Source organism: Pristiophorus japonicus, unplaced genomic scaffold, assembly GCF_044704955.1.
Source record: "Pristiophorus japonicus isolate sPriJap1 unplaced genomic scaffold, sPriJap1.hap1 HAP1_SCAFFOLD_692, whole genome shotgun sequence".
Lineage (NCBI taxonomy): Eukaryota > Metazoa > Chordata > Chondrichthyes > Pristiophoridae > Pristiophorus > Pristiophorus japonicus.
In genome coordinates, this window is record NW_027254605.1 from 47,165 (window position 1) to 61,542 (window position 14,378).

Consider the following 14,378-nt stretch of genomic DNA (forward strand, 5'->3'; position numbering starts at 1 on the left):
ACGGGTTAGATACAGAGTAAAGCTCCCTCGACACTGTCCCCATCAAACACTCCCAGGGCAGGTACAGGGGGTTAGATACAGATTAAAGCTCCCTCTGCACTGTCCCATCAAACAGTCTGTGGGTGTGGTGCAAACTGTGTCTGCTTCCAGTTTGCATGAATTAACCCATTCAACTGAGACAACCTGCACCCCGAACAGTCACAGTGCTGACACTCTGGGACTTCTCTCTGATCTCAGTAACTTTCTGACTGCATTATTAGGCACTTGTTGTGATTCCCTGCAGTGGTTTTCTCTCTCCATTTCCTGCTATTCCCAAATGGTTCCCCCAGCCTCATTCCACTCCCAAACAACTTGCCCTCAGACACATTGATCCTAAAGAGAAACAAGACACGGATGTGAAGCACTGATCAATGCAAGAAGTTTTATTTCTGAGTACAGCTCATTATTCAGGCAGCAGTAATACAGGATCAGAGATAACCCGACCGAAACAATCAAACGACGGTTTCATTCAGTGAGAACCTGAGGATCTCGGGCCGGTGGGAATCCATCACTGGATCTTTCATTGATTCGGTATGCAACATCGGGACACAGTGATGCAGAGTAGGCCTGGGGCAAGCAGCTCATCAGCGTTACACTCGCCAGTACGGCACACTCCTTCCGGTACACACTGGTGCACTAAAATCCAGAAGAATGAATTATTGTGGGTTCTGTAAACGGAGGGAGTACATTGAGAAAACATTGAGCTGAGTATATCAGTGTTACCGGGACTGACTCTGGATCACACATGGACATTAACTCTTTTATACTTAATGAAAGCCCACAGCAGTCCGCTCTCCGACCTGCACAGACTCACTCTTTGTCCTGAACAACAGTCCAAGGGGTTTGCTGAGAATGGAGCACCGCACACCCGCTCTCTGAGAGTAGGGACACGGGGAAGAAATATCTGACAGTGATGTTGAACCATTTCCGGCACCACAAGGGCACAAAGAGTTTCACAGACACTGGATTGTGTCTGAAGTGCCGACACAATTTTGTAGGAAACACGGCAACCAATTTGCTCATGGCAAAGTGCCACAAAAAGGAAATGAGATTTGACAGGATGGGAAGTTTTTGGACATGTTGGTTGAGAGCGTGACATTGGTCGAAGACACCGGGAGAAATCCCAGCTCTTCAAATGCCACCAGATGTTTCCTGCCCCATGGACGGGTAGACAGGGTCTGTGTTTAATGTTTCATCCACAAACTGATAACTCCAACAGTGCCGCACTGCCCCAGTGTCGGGCAGTCAGTGTCGCACTGCCCCAGTGTCGGGCAGTCAGGGCCGCACTGCCCCAGTGTCGGGCAGTCAGTGCCGCACTGCCCCAGTGTCGGGCAGTCAGGGTCGCACTGCCCCAGTGCCGGGCAGTCAGGGCCGCACTGCCCCAGTGCCGGGCAGTCAGGGCCGCACTGCCCCAGTGCCGAGCAGTCAGTGCCGCACTGCCCCAGTGTTGGGCAGTCAGTGCCGCACTGCCCCAGTGCCGGGCAGTCAGGACCGCACTACCCCAGTGCCGGGCAATCAGAGCCGCACTGCCCCAGTGCCGGGCAGTCAGTGCCGCACTGATCCAGTGCCGGGCAGTCAGGGCCGCACTGCCCCAGTGCCGGGCAGTCAGGGCCGCACTGCCCCAGTGTCGGGCTGTATGTACTGTAGTGGGGCATCCACCCATAACTTGTTCACTCAACTCCCAACTGAGCCAACCTGACTCCCAGCTACTGACAATTGATCATTTCTCTACTTGCTGCCTCTCAGCAGTCTGTGTTCCCACATCCCAATCTCTACGAAGGCTGCATAATTATTTTAATGAAATAAACCTGTTTTGAAACCGTTTGATCCCCTTCCCTAACAGCATGTTATATCTCATTTGTGAGCCTGGTCAGGGAGTGTGGGGGAAAGGGGCTCCCGATCCTGACCCCACACAGAGTCCGCACTCTCACACTTTGCACAGCTAGCAGTGACAGAGTTTCTGCTCCATAGTAACTGGGTACTGAGGCCGATTAGAGACCCTCCCAACCGGTCAATGCTCTGAATGAGACCCATCTGATGGTCTGTTTGGATCAACAAACAACACCCACAATTACCTCCACCCACTCAGGTAGCCGCTGAACAATCCGGGGATTTACCTGTGGAACTGGCTCACATTAAATCCTTCAGTCATTCCTCCAATCACAATCATTTTCACTCAACTAATCAAACCGGGACATTCAAAGTGAGAAAATCGTTTTTAAAATTAAACTGTCTGAACACTGGATTCAGAGATGAAAGAAATTTACAGACCTAAACTTGCTGATCCTCCTCCGATCCCCGGGCCAGCAGGTCCAGCGAGCTTCCCTCGAGCAGTGCCGGGCTTAGTCAGCACCAGGAATACAAGGAACAAGATTCGAGCCTTCATCGTCATCATGTGCGGAATTATTCAGAGTCAGGTTCAGGCAGCTGTAGGAGAAATGTTGTGAATCCTGACCGAGTATGTTGCCTTTCTAACCACACACACGGGGAGTGGCTCTGCTCTCTGACGATGCCCTGGGAAAAGGCGTTTCCTTTCTGTGTGACGTGGATGAGTTGGCAACTGTCTACCTTTCAGAAGACAAGGTTGTGTGTTTGGGCCCAACTCCAGGTTTAACACATGAGCTCAGCTGACGGGATGTGCCAGGTACAGAAGCTTTATGGGACTGGGGCGGGAAAGTGGAGCTGAGATTGAAGATCAGTCGTGGTCTTTTTGAATGGAGGAGCAGGTTGGAAGGGCCATGTGGCCGACTTGTGGCTGCTTCTAATTCTGATGTTCTTAGCAGGACATTTTACCATCAAAACCTCACTTTTAGAATCTGAGGCCCAGAAATTGGATACGGTTCGAAAAAGGGCGGTGTGATGGCCCAGAGCTACTTGTCCTGTTCATTTACATGATGTAGTGCAGATCTCAGCACTAAACGCACTGCTGATTGGCTTACCGCTCAACAAGTGGGCCAATAGCAGGTACAGTCTGATAACCAGTAATGTCTGGCCTAGTCTTTCTGCACTACTGAAAGTTGAGGTGATTTGATGCAGCAGCACCTCATTGTCATTGGAGTCCAGTTGGAATTGCAGCTGGAACACGAGGCACAGCAGCAGCAAAGGGGATGAGCCAGAAGGCTGCGATGCTGCTCTGGAGCCATTGTTTGTGGCAGTGGGGAGGAGAGGGGCTGTCCTGTTCCCGCAGGGTGAGGAACCCATCAGCACACACTTCGAGAAGGCTGTGGCAGGAGATAGCTGGGTACGTCACAGGCCCACGGCGGGGTGTCGGGGCCACACGGCGGGGTGTCAGGGCCCCACGATATCCGGGTCCATGATGTCGTACCACAGACATGGATCCAGTGTGACAGGATGTTTAATGACATCACACGGCAGGGCAAGGTGAGTGAAGGCTTCAGCCAATGCCATATCCCATCACCTGCACCAGACACACCACACCCCCATCACACCCCTCCCGACAATCTCTACCTTTCACCACTCAGATCTCACAATCATCGCTTCACTTCACCCTCACAACCTTACCACTGCTGAACACTCACAGCCACATCTCACACCTTGCACAAACTGACCGCTATTCAACCATGGCAGGCACATCACCCAAACACTCACTACACTCACTGACACACTTCCCTTTCTCTTGCAGCCAAGGTAACTCACAACCGGCGCGACCAGTGGCAGAGGGGAAGTGGTCAATCCGCTGTACAGTCCTTTACCAACTGTAGGAGACAGTGCTCGACCTCATTGGAGGGGAAGTCACTGAATCCATGGCAACAGGGTGAATTGGGGATAGTAACGGTATGTTTATTCCTAATCCTTCTTCTCACATTGCACTTCTCTTCATCCCACAATCTCTTCTCACTTACACTGCTGATGCTGCATTCATGGACATCTTGCATTCCCCCCCTCCCCTCAACATAACCCGACTCTTGTCCCTTTCAGCTTTCAGAGGGTCACGATCTGCCAGACACACAGCCTGTTCCCCAGATAATGGAGGGGAGTGGAGATGAAGAACACAGCACACCATCACTGTCTCTGACACTCGCAGACACCAGCTCACAAACTGGCATTGTGCAGAATGTAAAAGGTCACAGACAGACAACACACACACGCGCGCACAGGCAGGCAACACACGCGCGCACAGGCAGACACACAGACTGAGCATCAGGGAGAGGGTTAAGTTTTTAGGTGGGTTGAAATCAGTGACAGAGAGTGGTGTTTTAAACAGGCTTTTAAAAGCACTTGTTCAGCACGCAACATTCAACCTGCAGATTTCGGTCTAATCTGACCTCTCATCAAGGACTGTATTTGATCTCCCCACATTCACTTTACAAATTCTTCAGATCGGTGGGGGTGAAAGGTCAGGGTTTCCCCCTCTGACACCCAGCCCATTGCTGAAGATTGTTTCCAGTGATGTACTGTGTCTATGCAGAATTCACCATAGAATTACAGAGTGTTTACAGCACAGAAACAGACCATTGGGCCCAACAGGTACATGTCGGAGTTTATGGTCCACACAAGCCTCCACCCTTTATTCCATCATATCCTGCTATTCCTTTCTCCCCCATGTACTTATCTGGTTTCCCTTACAGGCACTGTACTATTCACCATAACTACTCCATGTGTAGTAAGCTCTACATTCTAACCAGTCTCTGGGTAAAGAGGTGTCTCCTGAATTCCTTATTGGGTTTGTTAGTGAGTAGCTTATATTTATTGTTATGTATGTAAACATTAGAACTGTGTAAGACTTGCCACCAGAGGGCGCACCTGTTGGAGGCCCAAGGGTCACCTGCACACCTGGTGCAGGGAAGTATAAAAGGTTGTCTGCCATGCTGCTCAGGCAGTCTGGAGTTTTAATACAGAGACTAAGGTCACATCTGTTTAAGCTTACAGTACTCAGTCTTGTGGAATTATTCTAAACATAATATTTATGACCTCTAATTTTGGACTCCCAATACATCTACTCTAAAAAACTCTTTCATAATATTAAAGATCTCTATTTGATCATAGGTTAGTTAGTTAGTTAGTGAGTAAACCTCCCTCTACACTGTCCCATCAAACGGTCTGTGGGTCTGATACATTGGACGTCTATTTCCAATCTGCCTGAAGAAACCCGTGTAATCTTGGACTCTGAATGTTCACAGTGCTGATAGTCTGGGAATCACGTCTTATCTCCGTACCTTTTTGAATGCATTATTAGGCACTTGCAGAGATTCCATGCAATGGTTTCCTCTTCACACTTCCTGCGTTTTCCAAAACATCGCCCAGTCTCATTCCTCCTCCGAACATGTGCCCTCGAACACCCTGATCCTTAAGAGAAACAAGACCCGGATATGAAGCTGTGATTGATGCAGTAAGTTTTATTTCTGAGTACAGCCATTATCAGACAGCAGTAATACAGGGTCAGGGGTTACAGGACCTAAACAATCAAACAGAACCTGCTTCCCGTGAAGGGAGGTTTCATTCAGTGAGAACTTGGAGAGCTCGGGCTGGTGGGAATCAGTCACTGGACCTTTCACTGTCGTCAGGACTGCTGAATTATCCAAATAGAGATTCATTCTGAGGGTTTGCAGGTGTTTACTGCTGTTAAATACCAGAATCAAATAATCAGAATGCACCAATTTAAACAGAAAATTCAGCACTTTCTGGGGAGGTGAATTTCCCAGACACATTGTTACTGAACAGTATTTAGAAAGGAACAGAACAAGGGGAAGGTGGAACACAGACATGCAAACAGATCGACAGACATACATAGATAGGTGCACACACATACACACAGATCCACACACAAAGGTGCACACACAGACAGGTGCACACACAGACAGGTGCACACACACATCTGTAACTGGTGAGAAGCTAGGAGCTGTGGATGAACAGAGAGATTTCGGGGCCCAAGTAGTTAAATCAGTGAAAGTTCGGGGACAGGTACAAAAATGACAAAGGGCTAATGGATTGTTGGTGCTCCAGTTGTATAGAGCTCTGGAAAGACCCCATCTGGAGAACTACATTCAGTTCTGAGTACCACACCTCAGGGAGGGTATATTGACCTTGGAGGGAGCACAGCACTGATTCACCAGACTGTGACTTGGGCCCCAAGGGTTAAATTATGAGGAGAAATTACATAAACTGGGCTTGAATTCCCAGAATACAGAAGGTTAAGGGGTGAGTCCATTTGATTCAGGTTTTTAGGATGTGGAAAGGAATTGTTAAGGTAGAGAGAGAGAAACTTTTTCTGTTGGTGGAGGATTCCAGGAGAAGGGAACACAACCTGAAAATGAAAGCCAGGCCATTCAGGAGAGAAGTTAGGGAACACTTCTTCACATAATGGGTGGGAGAAGTGTGGATTCTCTCACACAAAAAGCAGCAGGTGCTAGCACTGAAATAATGTTAAATCCCAGATCAATAGATGTTTGCCAGGCAAGGGTGTAAAAGGATACAGAGCCACGGCAGATCAACGATGATCTCACTGAATGGGGGAACAGGCTCGAGGGGCTGAATGGCCTGCTCCTGTTCCTACCTCTACTTTATACAGAGTGTCAGCATCGAGCACTCCCAGGGCCGGTACTGTACAGAGCTCCCTCTACATCACCCTGTCATTACCAATGTTACTCTGTTCCCCGCCCTGCTCTATACCATTTCTGTTCCTGAGGTTATAAACTTCAATATAGAAAATTATGGGCGACACCATTGAAATGTTTAAGATAATAAACATCAGAAAAAGATGCACAACCTTCACATTAAAGCTGGGCCGTTCAGGTGTGATGTCAGGAAGCACTTGTTCACACAGAGGGTAGCACAAATCTGGAATTCTCTCCCAAAATTCTGTTGAGGCTGGAGTCCAACTGAAAGATTCAAGACTCAGATTGATAGATTTTAGTTAGATAGGATTCTGTGTGTCTGTCTATAGACACACATAAATACAGACACATATACCCACACATGCAGAAACACATGTACAGAAACAGATATATAGATACATATACCCACACATGCACGCACACAGGCACACACACACACAGAAATACATACCCACACATACATCAATCATCATAGGCAGTCCCTCGGAATCGGGGAAGACTTGCTTCCACTCTTAAAATGAGTCCTTAGGTGACTGAACAGTCCAATACGAGAGCCACAGTCCCTGACACACGTGGGACAGATAGTCATTGAGGGAAAGGGCGGGTGGGACTGGTTTGTCGCACGCTCCTTGCGCTTGATTTTTGCCTGCTCTCGGCAATGAGACTCCAGGTGCTCAGTGCCCTCCCAGGTGCACTTCCTCCATTTAGGGCGGTCTTTGTCAAGGAATACCAGGTGTTGGTGGGGATGTTGCATTTCATCAGGGGGGCTTTGAGGGTCTCCTTGTAACGTTTCCTCTGCCCACCTTTGGCTTGTTTGCCGTGAAGGAGTTCCGAGTAGAGCACTTGTTTTGGGAGTCTCGAGTGGCATGCAAACATCATGGCCTGCTCAGCAGAGCTGATCGAGTGTGCTCAGTGCTTCAATGCTGGGAAAGCACATACACATATACACACAGAAACACATATACATACAGAAACACACACACACACTAAGATGGACCAGGAGAAAATGGTTTACGTCTGTAGTGAATTTAAAACAGAGAGGTTTTAAATAGGCTTTTGAAGGCACTTGATCAGCATTCAATAGCTCGTCTGCCGATTTCACAGAATCCTAGAATGGTTACAGCACAGGAGGCCATTTAGCCCGTGCCAGCTCTCTGCAAGAATATCTCAGCTAGTCCCACTCCCCCACCCTTTCCCCGTAGCCTTGCAAGATTTAGGGCCTTGTTTGGTAAAAATCTGACCTCTCACCAAGGACTGTGTCTGAACTCCCCACATCCAGTTTACACAAGATCTTCAGATTGGTAGGGGTAAAAGGTCGAAGGTTTGACCCGTGACACCCAGCCCATTGCTGAAGATTGTTTCGAGTGCTGTACTGTGACTTTTGAGAATTCACCATAGAATGACATTGAATTTACAGCATCGAAACAGGCCATTCGGCCTAACTAGTTCATGCCGGAGTTTACTTCCACACGAGTCTCCACCCATCTTACTACACCTCACCCAATCATCATATATTTCTATTCCTTTTTGCCTCATGTACTCAGCTGGCTTCCCCTTAAAGGCACACTGCCATTCGCCTTAACTACTCGATGTGCCAGCAAGCTCTATATTCTAACCTCTGGGATTGAAGAGGTTTCTCCTGAATTCCTGATTGGATTTATTAGTGAGTATCTAATATTTATGACCACTAGTTTTGGACCCCCACACATGGTAAAATCATCCCAACATCGACCCTATGTAACCCCTTCATAACTTTCAACACCTCTATCGTGTATTTCACTCATTTTATAAATGTGCCGACATTTTTCCCCCTGGTTTGCCTCCACTGCTCGGCGGTCTGGAGAATAACCTTTTTATCATTATTTTAATGTGAAACCTGCTCCCTCGGGACATCTGTGTCATATGGAAATCCGTTCAGCAGATCAGCAGGAATTGCTTGCCAAATATTCAAACATTTCAGATACAATTACAAAATGACCGAACTGTTTCAACTACAGAGACAGGCTGTCAAATATAATGAAAAACAAGGCCCAGTAGATTAACGGAGAAGCACATCGGAGGCAACGTGTACATATGCGGGCGGATGTGTTACTGAACCATGTAATGTAATAAAATGAGTTCAGAAATGGGACTGGATTAGATGTGGGACACACGTTAGAACCTAAAGCAAACTTCCCTCTGGATTAACCGCTAAATCTTGCAGGTCCCCAAGCCCCTGGTGAGGCCCGGCACATCCTGGGCAGCTCATTTTAAAACTGGGGGGTGCAGAAGCTGTGATCAGCTCATGCAATGTGTTTAGAGCACGGGCTGGGCTCTGTGTTAAAGCCTTTGGTTCGTACAGTCCTGTTACATCAGGAATCCTGACAGATAGAGAGAGAAAACGGGAGAAGTGGGGGAGGGTGAGACACAGGGGCAGAGAGGGAAGAAACAGCGACAGAATGGAGAAAGACAGAGGGAGAGACAAAGATAGCAAGAGAGAAGGGGGAGTAAGATAAAGAAAGACTAACATCAAAGGGGAGAGTGTGAGGAAACAAGCAGCAAAATAAGTGAGACACACAGGGAGAGAGACAAGAAACCAAGGGAGTTGGAGAGAGAGAATGAGGCAGAGTTTTAGAGAGGAAGGAAAAAGGAAACAGCGGCTGGGATGGCGAGAGAGAGACTGAGGCAGAGAGAAGAGAGAGAGAGACAAAAGAGGTGGAAAGAGGGACTGAGCGTGAAGCAGAAAGACGGACCACGAAGCAGAGATTAGAAAGGTAGAGTGAGACAGCGAGGCAGAGAGAAATGAGAGGTAAAGAGAGGTGAGAAATGGTGAATGAGAGAGAGAGAGAGAGAGAGAGAGAGAAAATGAGGCGGGGAGAGAGAGCAATTGTAGAAGAAACAGAGGTGGAGAGAAGAGAGTGAGGCAGAGAGAGAGATAAAATGAGGCAGATAGTGAGAGAGAAATAAAGGATATAGAGGAAGCACGCGGTAGAGAGAGAGTAAATCTCCCTCGACACTGTCCCATCAAACGGTCTGTGGGTCTATTTACAATCTGCCTGAAGAAACCCGTCCAAGTGAGATATCTTGGACCCTGAACAGTATGTGCTGATACTCTGGTACACCTGTCTTATAGAATTACCTTTTTGAATGTGTTATTAGGCACTGCAGAGATTCCCTGCAGTGGTTTCCTCTTCACACTTCCTGCGATTTCCAAATCGTCGCCCAGCCTCATTCCACCCCCGAACACCATGTCCCCGGACACTGATCCTAATGAGAAACAAGACACGGATATAAAGCTGTGATCAATGCAGTAAGCTTTATTTCTGAATACAGACCATTGTTCTGACAGCAGTAATACAGGGCCAAGGGTTACAGAACCTAAACAATCAAACACAGCCTGCTTCCCGTGAACAGAGGTTTCATCAGTGAGAACGTGGAGAGTTCGGGCTGGTGGGAATCAGTCACTGGATCTTTCAGTGTGTCAGTCTGCAACGTCCAGACCCACCGAGGAAGGATAGTGGGACAGACAGATATGTAGGGCGAGCTGGAGCAGTAGCCAGAACTGGTGAACTATTGAGCTCCCTCTACATTACCTTGACATTACCAATGTTACTCTGTCCCCCATCCCACTCCAGACCATTTGTGTTCCTGAATTTCTAAACTAGTAAAACATAGAGATGATAAATCCTCAGGAGTGGATGAATTGTATCCACGTGTACTAAACCACGCAAGGGATGATTCCATCGAGAGTACTGCGTACAGTTCTGGACCTCAAACCTCATGAATGATGTATTAGCTTTGGCGGGGGTTCAGCACAGATTCACAGATAAAGGGGCTAAAAGGGTTAAATTCAGGGGACAGGTGGCACAGACGAGCATTTTATTTCCTTTAATATAGAAAATGAAGGCTGATATCAGTGGGGTGTTTAATATGATACAGGGATACTATTTCATCTGCTGGGAGACCAGAACAAGGGACATAACCTTAAAGTTAAAGCGAGGCCGTTCAGGTGTGCTGTCAGGAAGCATTTCTTCGCACAAAGGGTAGTGGGAATCGGGAACTCTCTCCCCAAAAAGCTGTTGAGGCTGGAGTAAGTGTAGATGTTTGTACGCTCAGAAAAACCTTGTATACACTTAGAAAGCAGGCGTAAGGGAGAGAGATGGGGGTGCGGAGAAGGGAGGTTCAAAACATGAAACACATCACTTTTACAAATAAAGAGCCATCATCAATAATACACAGTAAATAAATCAATAAATCAAAAAAATTAAAAAATTAAAAATTAAATTTTAAAAAAATCAATAAATAATAAATAAAACATTACGTTTCTACTCACCGACTGCACCCCCCCCCCCCCAGTGTGCCTCTCTCTGTCAGTGTCTCTATAGAGGGGGGGGGCGGCTGAGAGCGCCGGGAGCGGGGGGGCGGCCGAGAGCGCCGGGAGCGGGGGGGCGGCTGAGAGCGCCGGGAGGCCGAGAGCGCCGGGAGCGGGGGGGCGGCTGAGAGCGCCGGGAGTGGGCGGGAGGCCGAGAGCGCCGGGAGCGGGGGGGCGGCTGAGAGCGCCGGGAGCGGGCGGGAGGCCGAGAGCGCCGGGAGCGGGCGGGAGGCCGAGAGCGCCGGGAGCGGGCGGGAAGCCGAGAGCGCCGGGAGCGGGGGGGCGGCTGAGAGCGCCGGGAGCGGGGGGGCGGCTGAGAGCGCCGGGAGCGGGCGGGAGGCCGAGAGCGCCGGGAGCGGGCGGGAGGCCGAGAGCGCCGGGAGTGGGGGGGCGGCTGAGAGCGCCGGGAGGCTGAGAGCGCCGGGAGCGGGGGGGCGGCTGAGAGCGCCGGGAGCGGGGGGGCGGCTGAGAGCGCCGGGAGCGGGGGGGCGGCTGAGAGCGCCGGGAGGCCGAGAGCGCCGGGAGCGGGGGGGCGGCTGAGAGCGCCGGGAGGCCGAGAGCGCCGGGAGTGGGGGGGCGGCTGAGAGCGCCGGGAGGCCGAGAGCGCCGGGAGCGGGGGGGCGGCTGAGAGCGCCGGGAGGCCGAGAGCGCCGGGAGCGGGGGGGCGGCTGAGAGCGCCGGGAGGCCGAGAGCGCCGGGAGCGGGGGGGCGGCTGAGAGCGCCGGGAGTGGGGGGGTGGCTGAGAGCGCCGGGAGGCCGAGAGCGCCGGGAGCGGGGGGGGCGGCTGAGAGCGCCGGGAGGCCGAGAGCGCCGGGAGCGGGGGGGCGGCTGAGAGCGCCGGGAGGCCGAGAGCGCCGGGAGCGGGGGGGGCGGCTGAGAGCGCCGGGAGGCCGAGAGCGCCGGGAGCGGGGGGGGCGGCTGAGAGCGCCGGGAGGCCGAGAGCGCCGGGAGCGCCGGGAGGCCGAGAGCGCCGAGAGCGCCGGGAGGCCGAGAGCGCCGGGAGCGGGGGGGGCGGCCGAGAGTGGAGAGAGATGAGAGTTTATCTTGTGCATCTTTTATGGCCCTGTCTATCCTGCGTACCTTTTGTCTCATGTGTCTGTGGAATACTTCAATATTTCTTTCTAAATCTCTGATCATTTAATTTTGTGCTTCTTCCTCTTCCTAATTGTTTTATTCATTCTTTCCCAACCTCTTCCTACTCCCTTTGTCATCCTATCCTTTACTGTCTCTGTGCTCAGTGTCTGCCTTTTTCTTCAGTTTCAATTTTGCCCTCATCTCTTTATTCATCCATGGTGATTCATTATTGGTTAGTTTATTCGTGTTTTTTAGTGGAATATATTTCTTCTGAACTCTCTCGATCACCTTTTTAAATATTTCCCAATGCTGTTCTCTGTGTGTCAACATTCTGTTCCAATTTATCATCCATTCTCATCGCCTCAAAATCAGCTTTTTCCAATCTATTACTTTTGTCTTTCTCAATCATTATCCTAAAACTTAGTATGCTCTGATCGATATTGTCCAGATTTTCACCTAAGCTCACTTCTCTTATCTGCTCTGGTTCATTACCCATTATAGATCCATCAGTGATTCCTCTCTTGTTGGGCTTCTTACATACTGGGTAAGAAAGGAGTCCTGAATACACAGAAAATTCTCCATTCCATTGTCCCCTTTCCCTAGCTCTGCTTGACAGATTGTTTGCTGAAGTTGAAATTTCCCATGAATATTATGTGCAAGTTACTGATTTTATAGATTTACGAACATATTTCCCCCCAGTTTGCTTCCACTGCGAGGTGGTCTGTAGAATAGCCTTTTTATCATTATTTTAATGTGAATGGTAACCCTGTTCCTCCCAACCATCTGTGTCCTATATGGAAATACACTCAGCACATCAGCAGGAATTGTTGCAAATTATTCAAACATTTCTGATAAATTTAAAGAATGACCTAAGTACTTCAATTACAGAGACAGGCTGTCAAAATAATGCAAAACAAGGTCCTGTAGATTTACAGGAGCACGTCAGAGGCAATGTGCACAGAAGCAGGTGGATGTATCATTGGAAAATAAAATGTAATAAAACAAATTCAAGAATGGGACTGAAAGGGCTGAAAGACAGAGGGAGAGACAACGTGAGCATGAGAGAAGGGAGAGTAAAAAAAAGAAAGCCTGACAGAGAAATAGAGAGAGAGAGAGTCAGTGAGAGGAAACAAACATAAAAATAAGTGAGAAACAGAAAGACACTAAAATCCAAAAAAGGGAGTGGAAGAGAGAATGAGGCAGAGTTAGAGAGGGGAAGGAAAGAGGAGATAACGGCTGGGATGGTGGGAGAGAATGAGGCAGAGAAAAGAGAGAGGGGTGAAAGAGTTGGAGGGAGGGACTGAGAGTGAAGCAGAAAGACAGACCGAGAAGCGGAGGAGAGAAGGTCAGAAGGTGTGAGAGAGAGTGAGTCAGAGAGAAATGAGAGGTAGAGAGAGAAGAGAGCAGAGGTGAATGAGAGAGAGAGAACGAGGCCGGGAGAGAACAATTGATTGAAAGAAACAGACGTGGAGAGAAGATAGTGAGACAGAGGGAGAGATAAAATGAGGCAGGTAGTGAAAGAGTAAAAAAACGATTTGGAGGAAGTACAAGTTAGTTAGAGAGTAAACCTCCCTCTACACTGTCCCATCAAACGGTCTGTGGGTCTGATACATTGGACGTCTATTTTTAATCTGCCTGAAGAAACCCGTGTAAATAAGATATCTTGGACTCTGAATGTTCACAGTGCTGATAGTCTGGGAATCACGTCTTATCTCCGTACCTTTTTGAATGCATTATTAGGCACTTGCAGAGATTCCATGCAGTGGTTTCCTCTTCACACTTCCTGCGTTTTCCAAAACATCGCCCAGTCTCATTCCTCCTCCGAACATGTGCCCTCGAACACCCTGATCCTAAAGAGAAACAAGACCCGGATATGAAGCTGTGATTGATGCAGTAAGTTTTATTTCTGAGTACAGCCCATTATCAGACAGCAGTAATACAGGGTCAGGGGTTACAGGACCTAAACAATCAAACAGAACCTGCTTCCCGTGAAGGGAGGTTTCATTCAGTAAGAACTTGGAGAGCTCGGGCTGGTGGGAATCAGTCACTGGACCTTTCACTGTTTCAGTCTGTAACCCACCGGGGAAGGATAGTGGGACAGACTGATACGTCGGGTGAGTGGGAGCAGTGACTGGGACTGGTGAATTATTCCAAATAGAGATTCATTCTGAGGGTTTGCAGGTGTTTAATGCTGTTAAATACCAGAATCAAATAATCAGAATGCACCAATTTAAACAGAAAATTCAGCACTTTCTGGGGAGGTGATTGGCCCAGAAATATTGGTACTGAACAGTATTTAGAAAGGAACAGAACAAGGGGAAGATGGAACACAGACATGC

The 14,378-nt window shown here is 49.0% G+C and overlaps 1 long non-coding RNA gene across 2 annotated transcripts; it reads right to left on the reverse strand.

Moving 5' to 3' along the window:
* Positions 1–407: 407 nt before the first annotated feature.
* LOC139256202 (uncharacterized) lies at positions 408–13,889 on the reverse strand. Of its 2 annotated transcripts, none has more exons than XR_011592156.1 (3): positions 13,760–13,889; positions 2,311–2,466; positions 408–675 (listed from the first exon to the last, which is right to left on the reverse strand). It is a non-coding gene; the product is annotated as an uncharacterized lncRNA (long non-coding RNA). The 2 variants fall into 2 exon arrangements; XR_011592155.1 differs by lacking the exon at positions 13,760–13,889 and adding an exon at positions 5,217–5,346.
* Between the last annotated feature and the right edge of the window lie 489 nt (positions 13,890–14,378).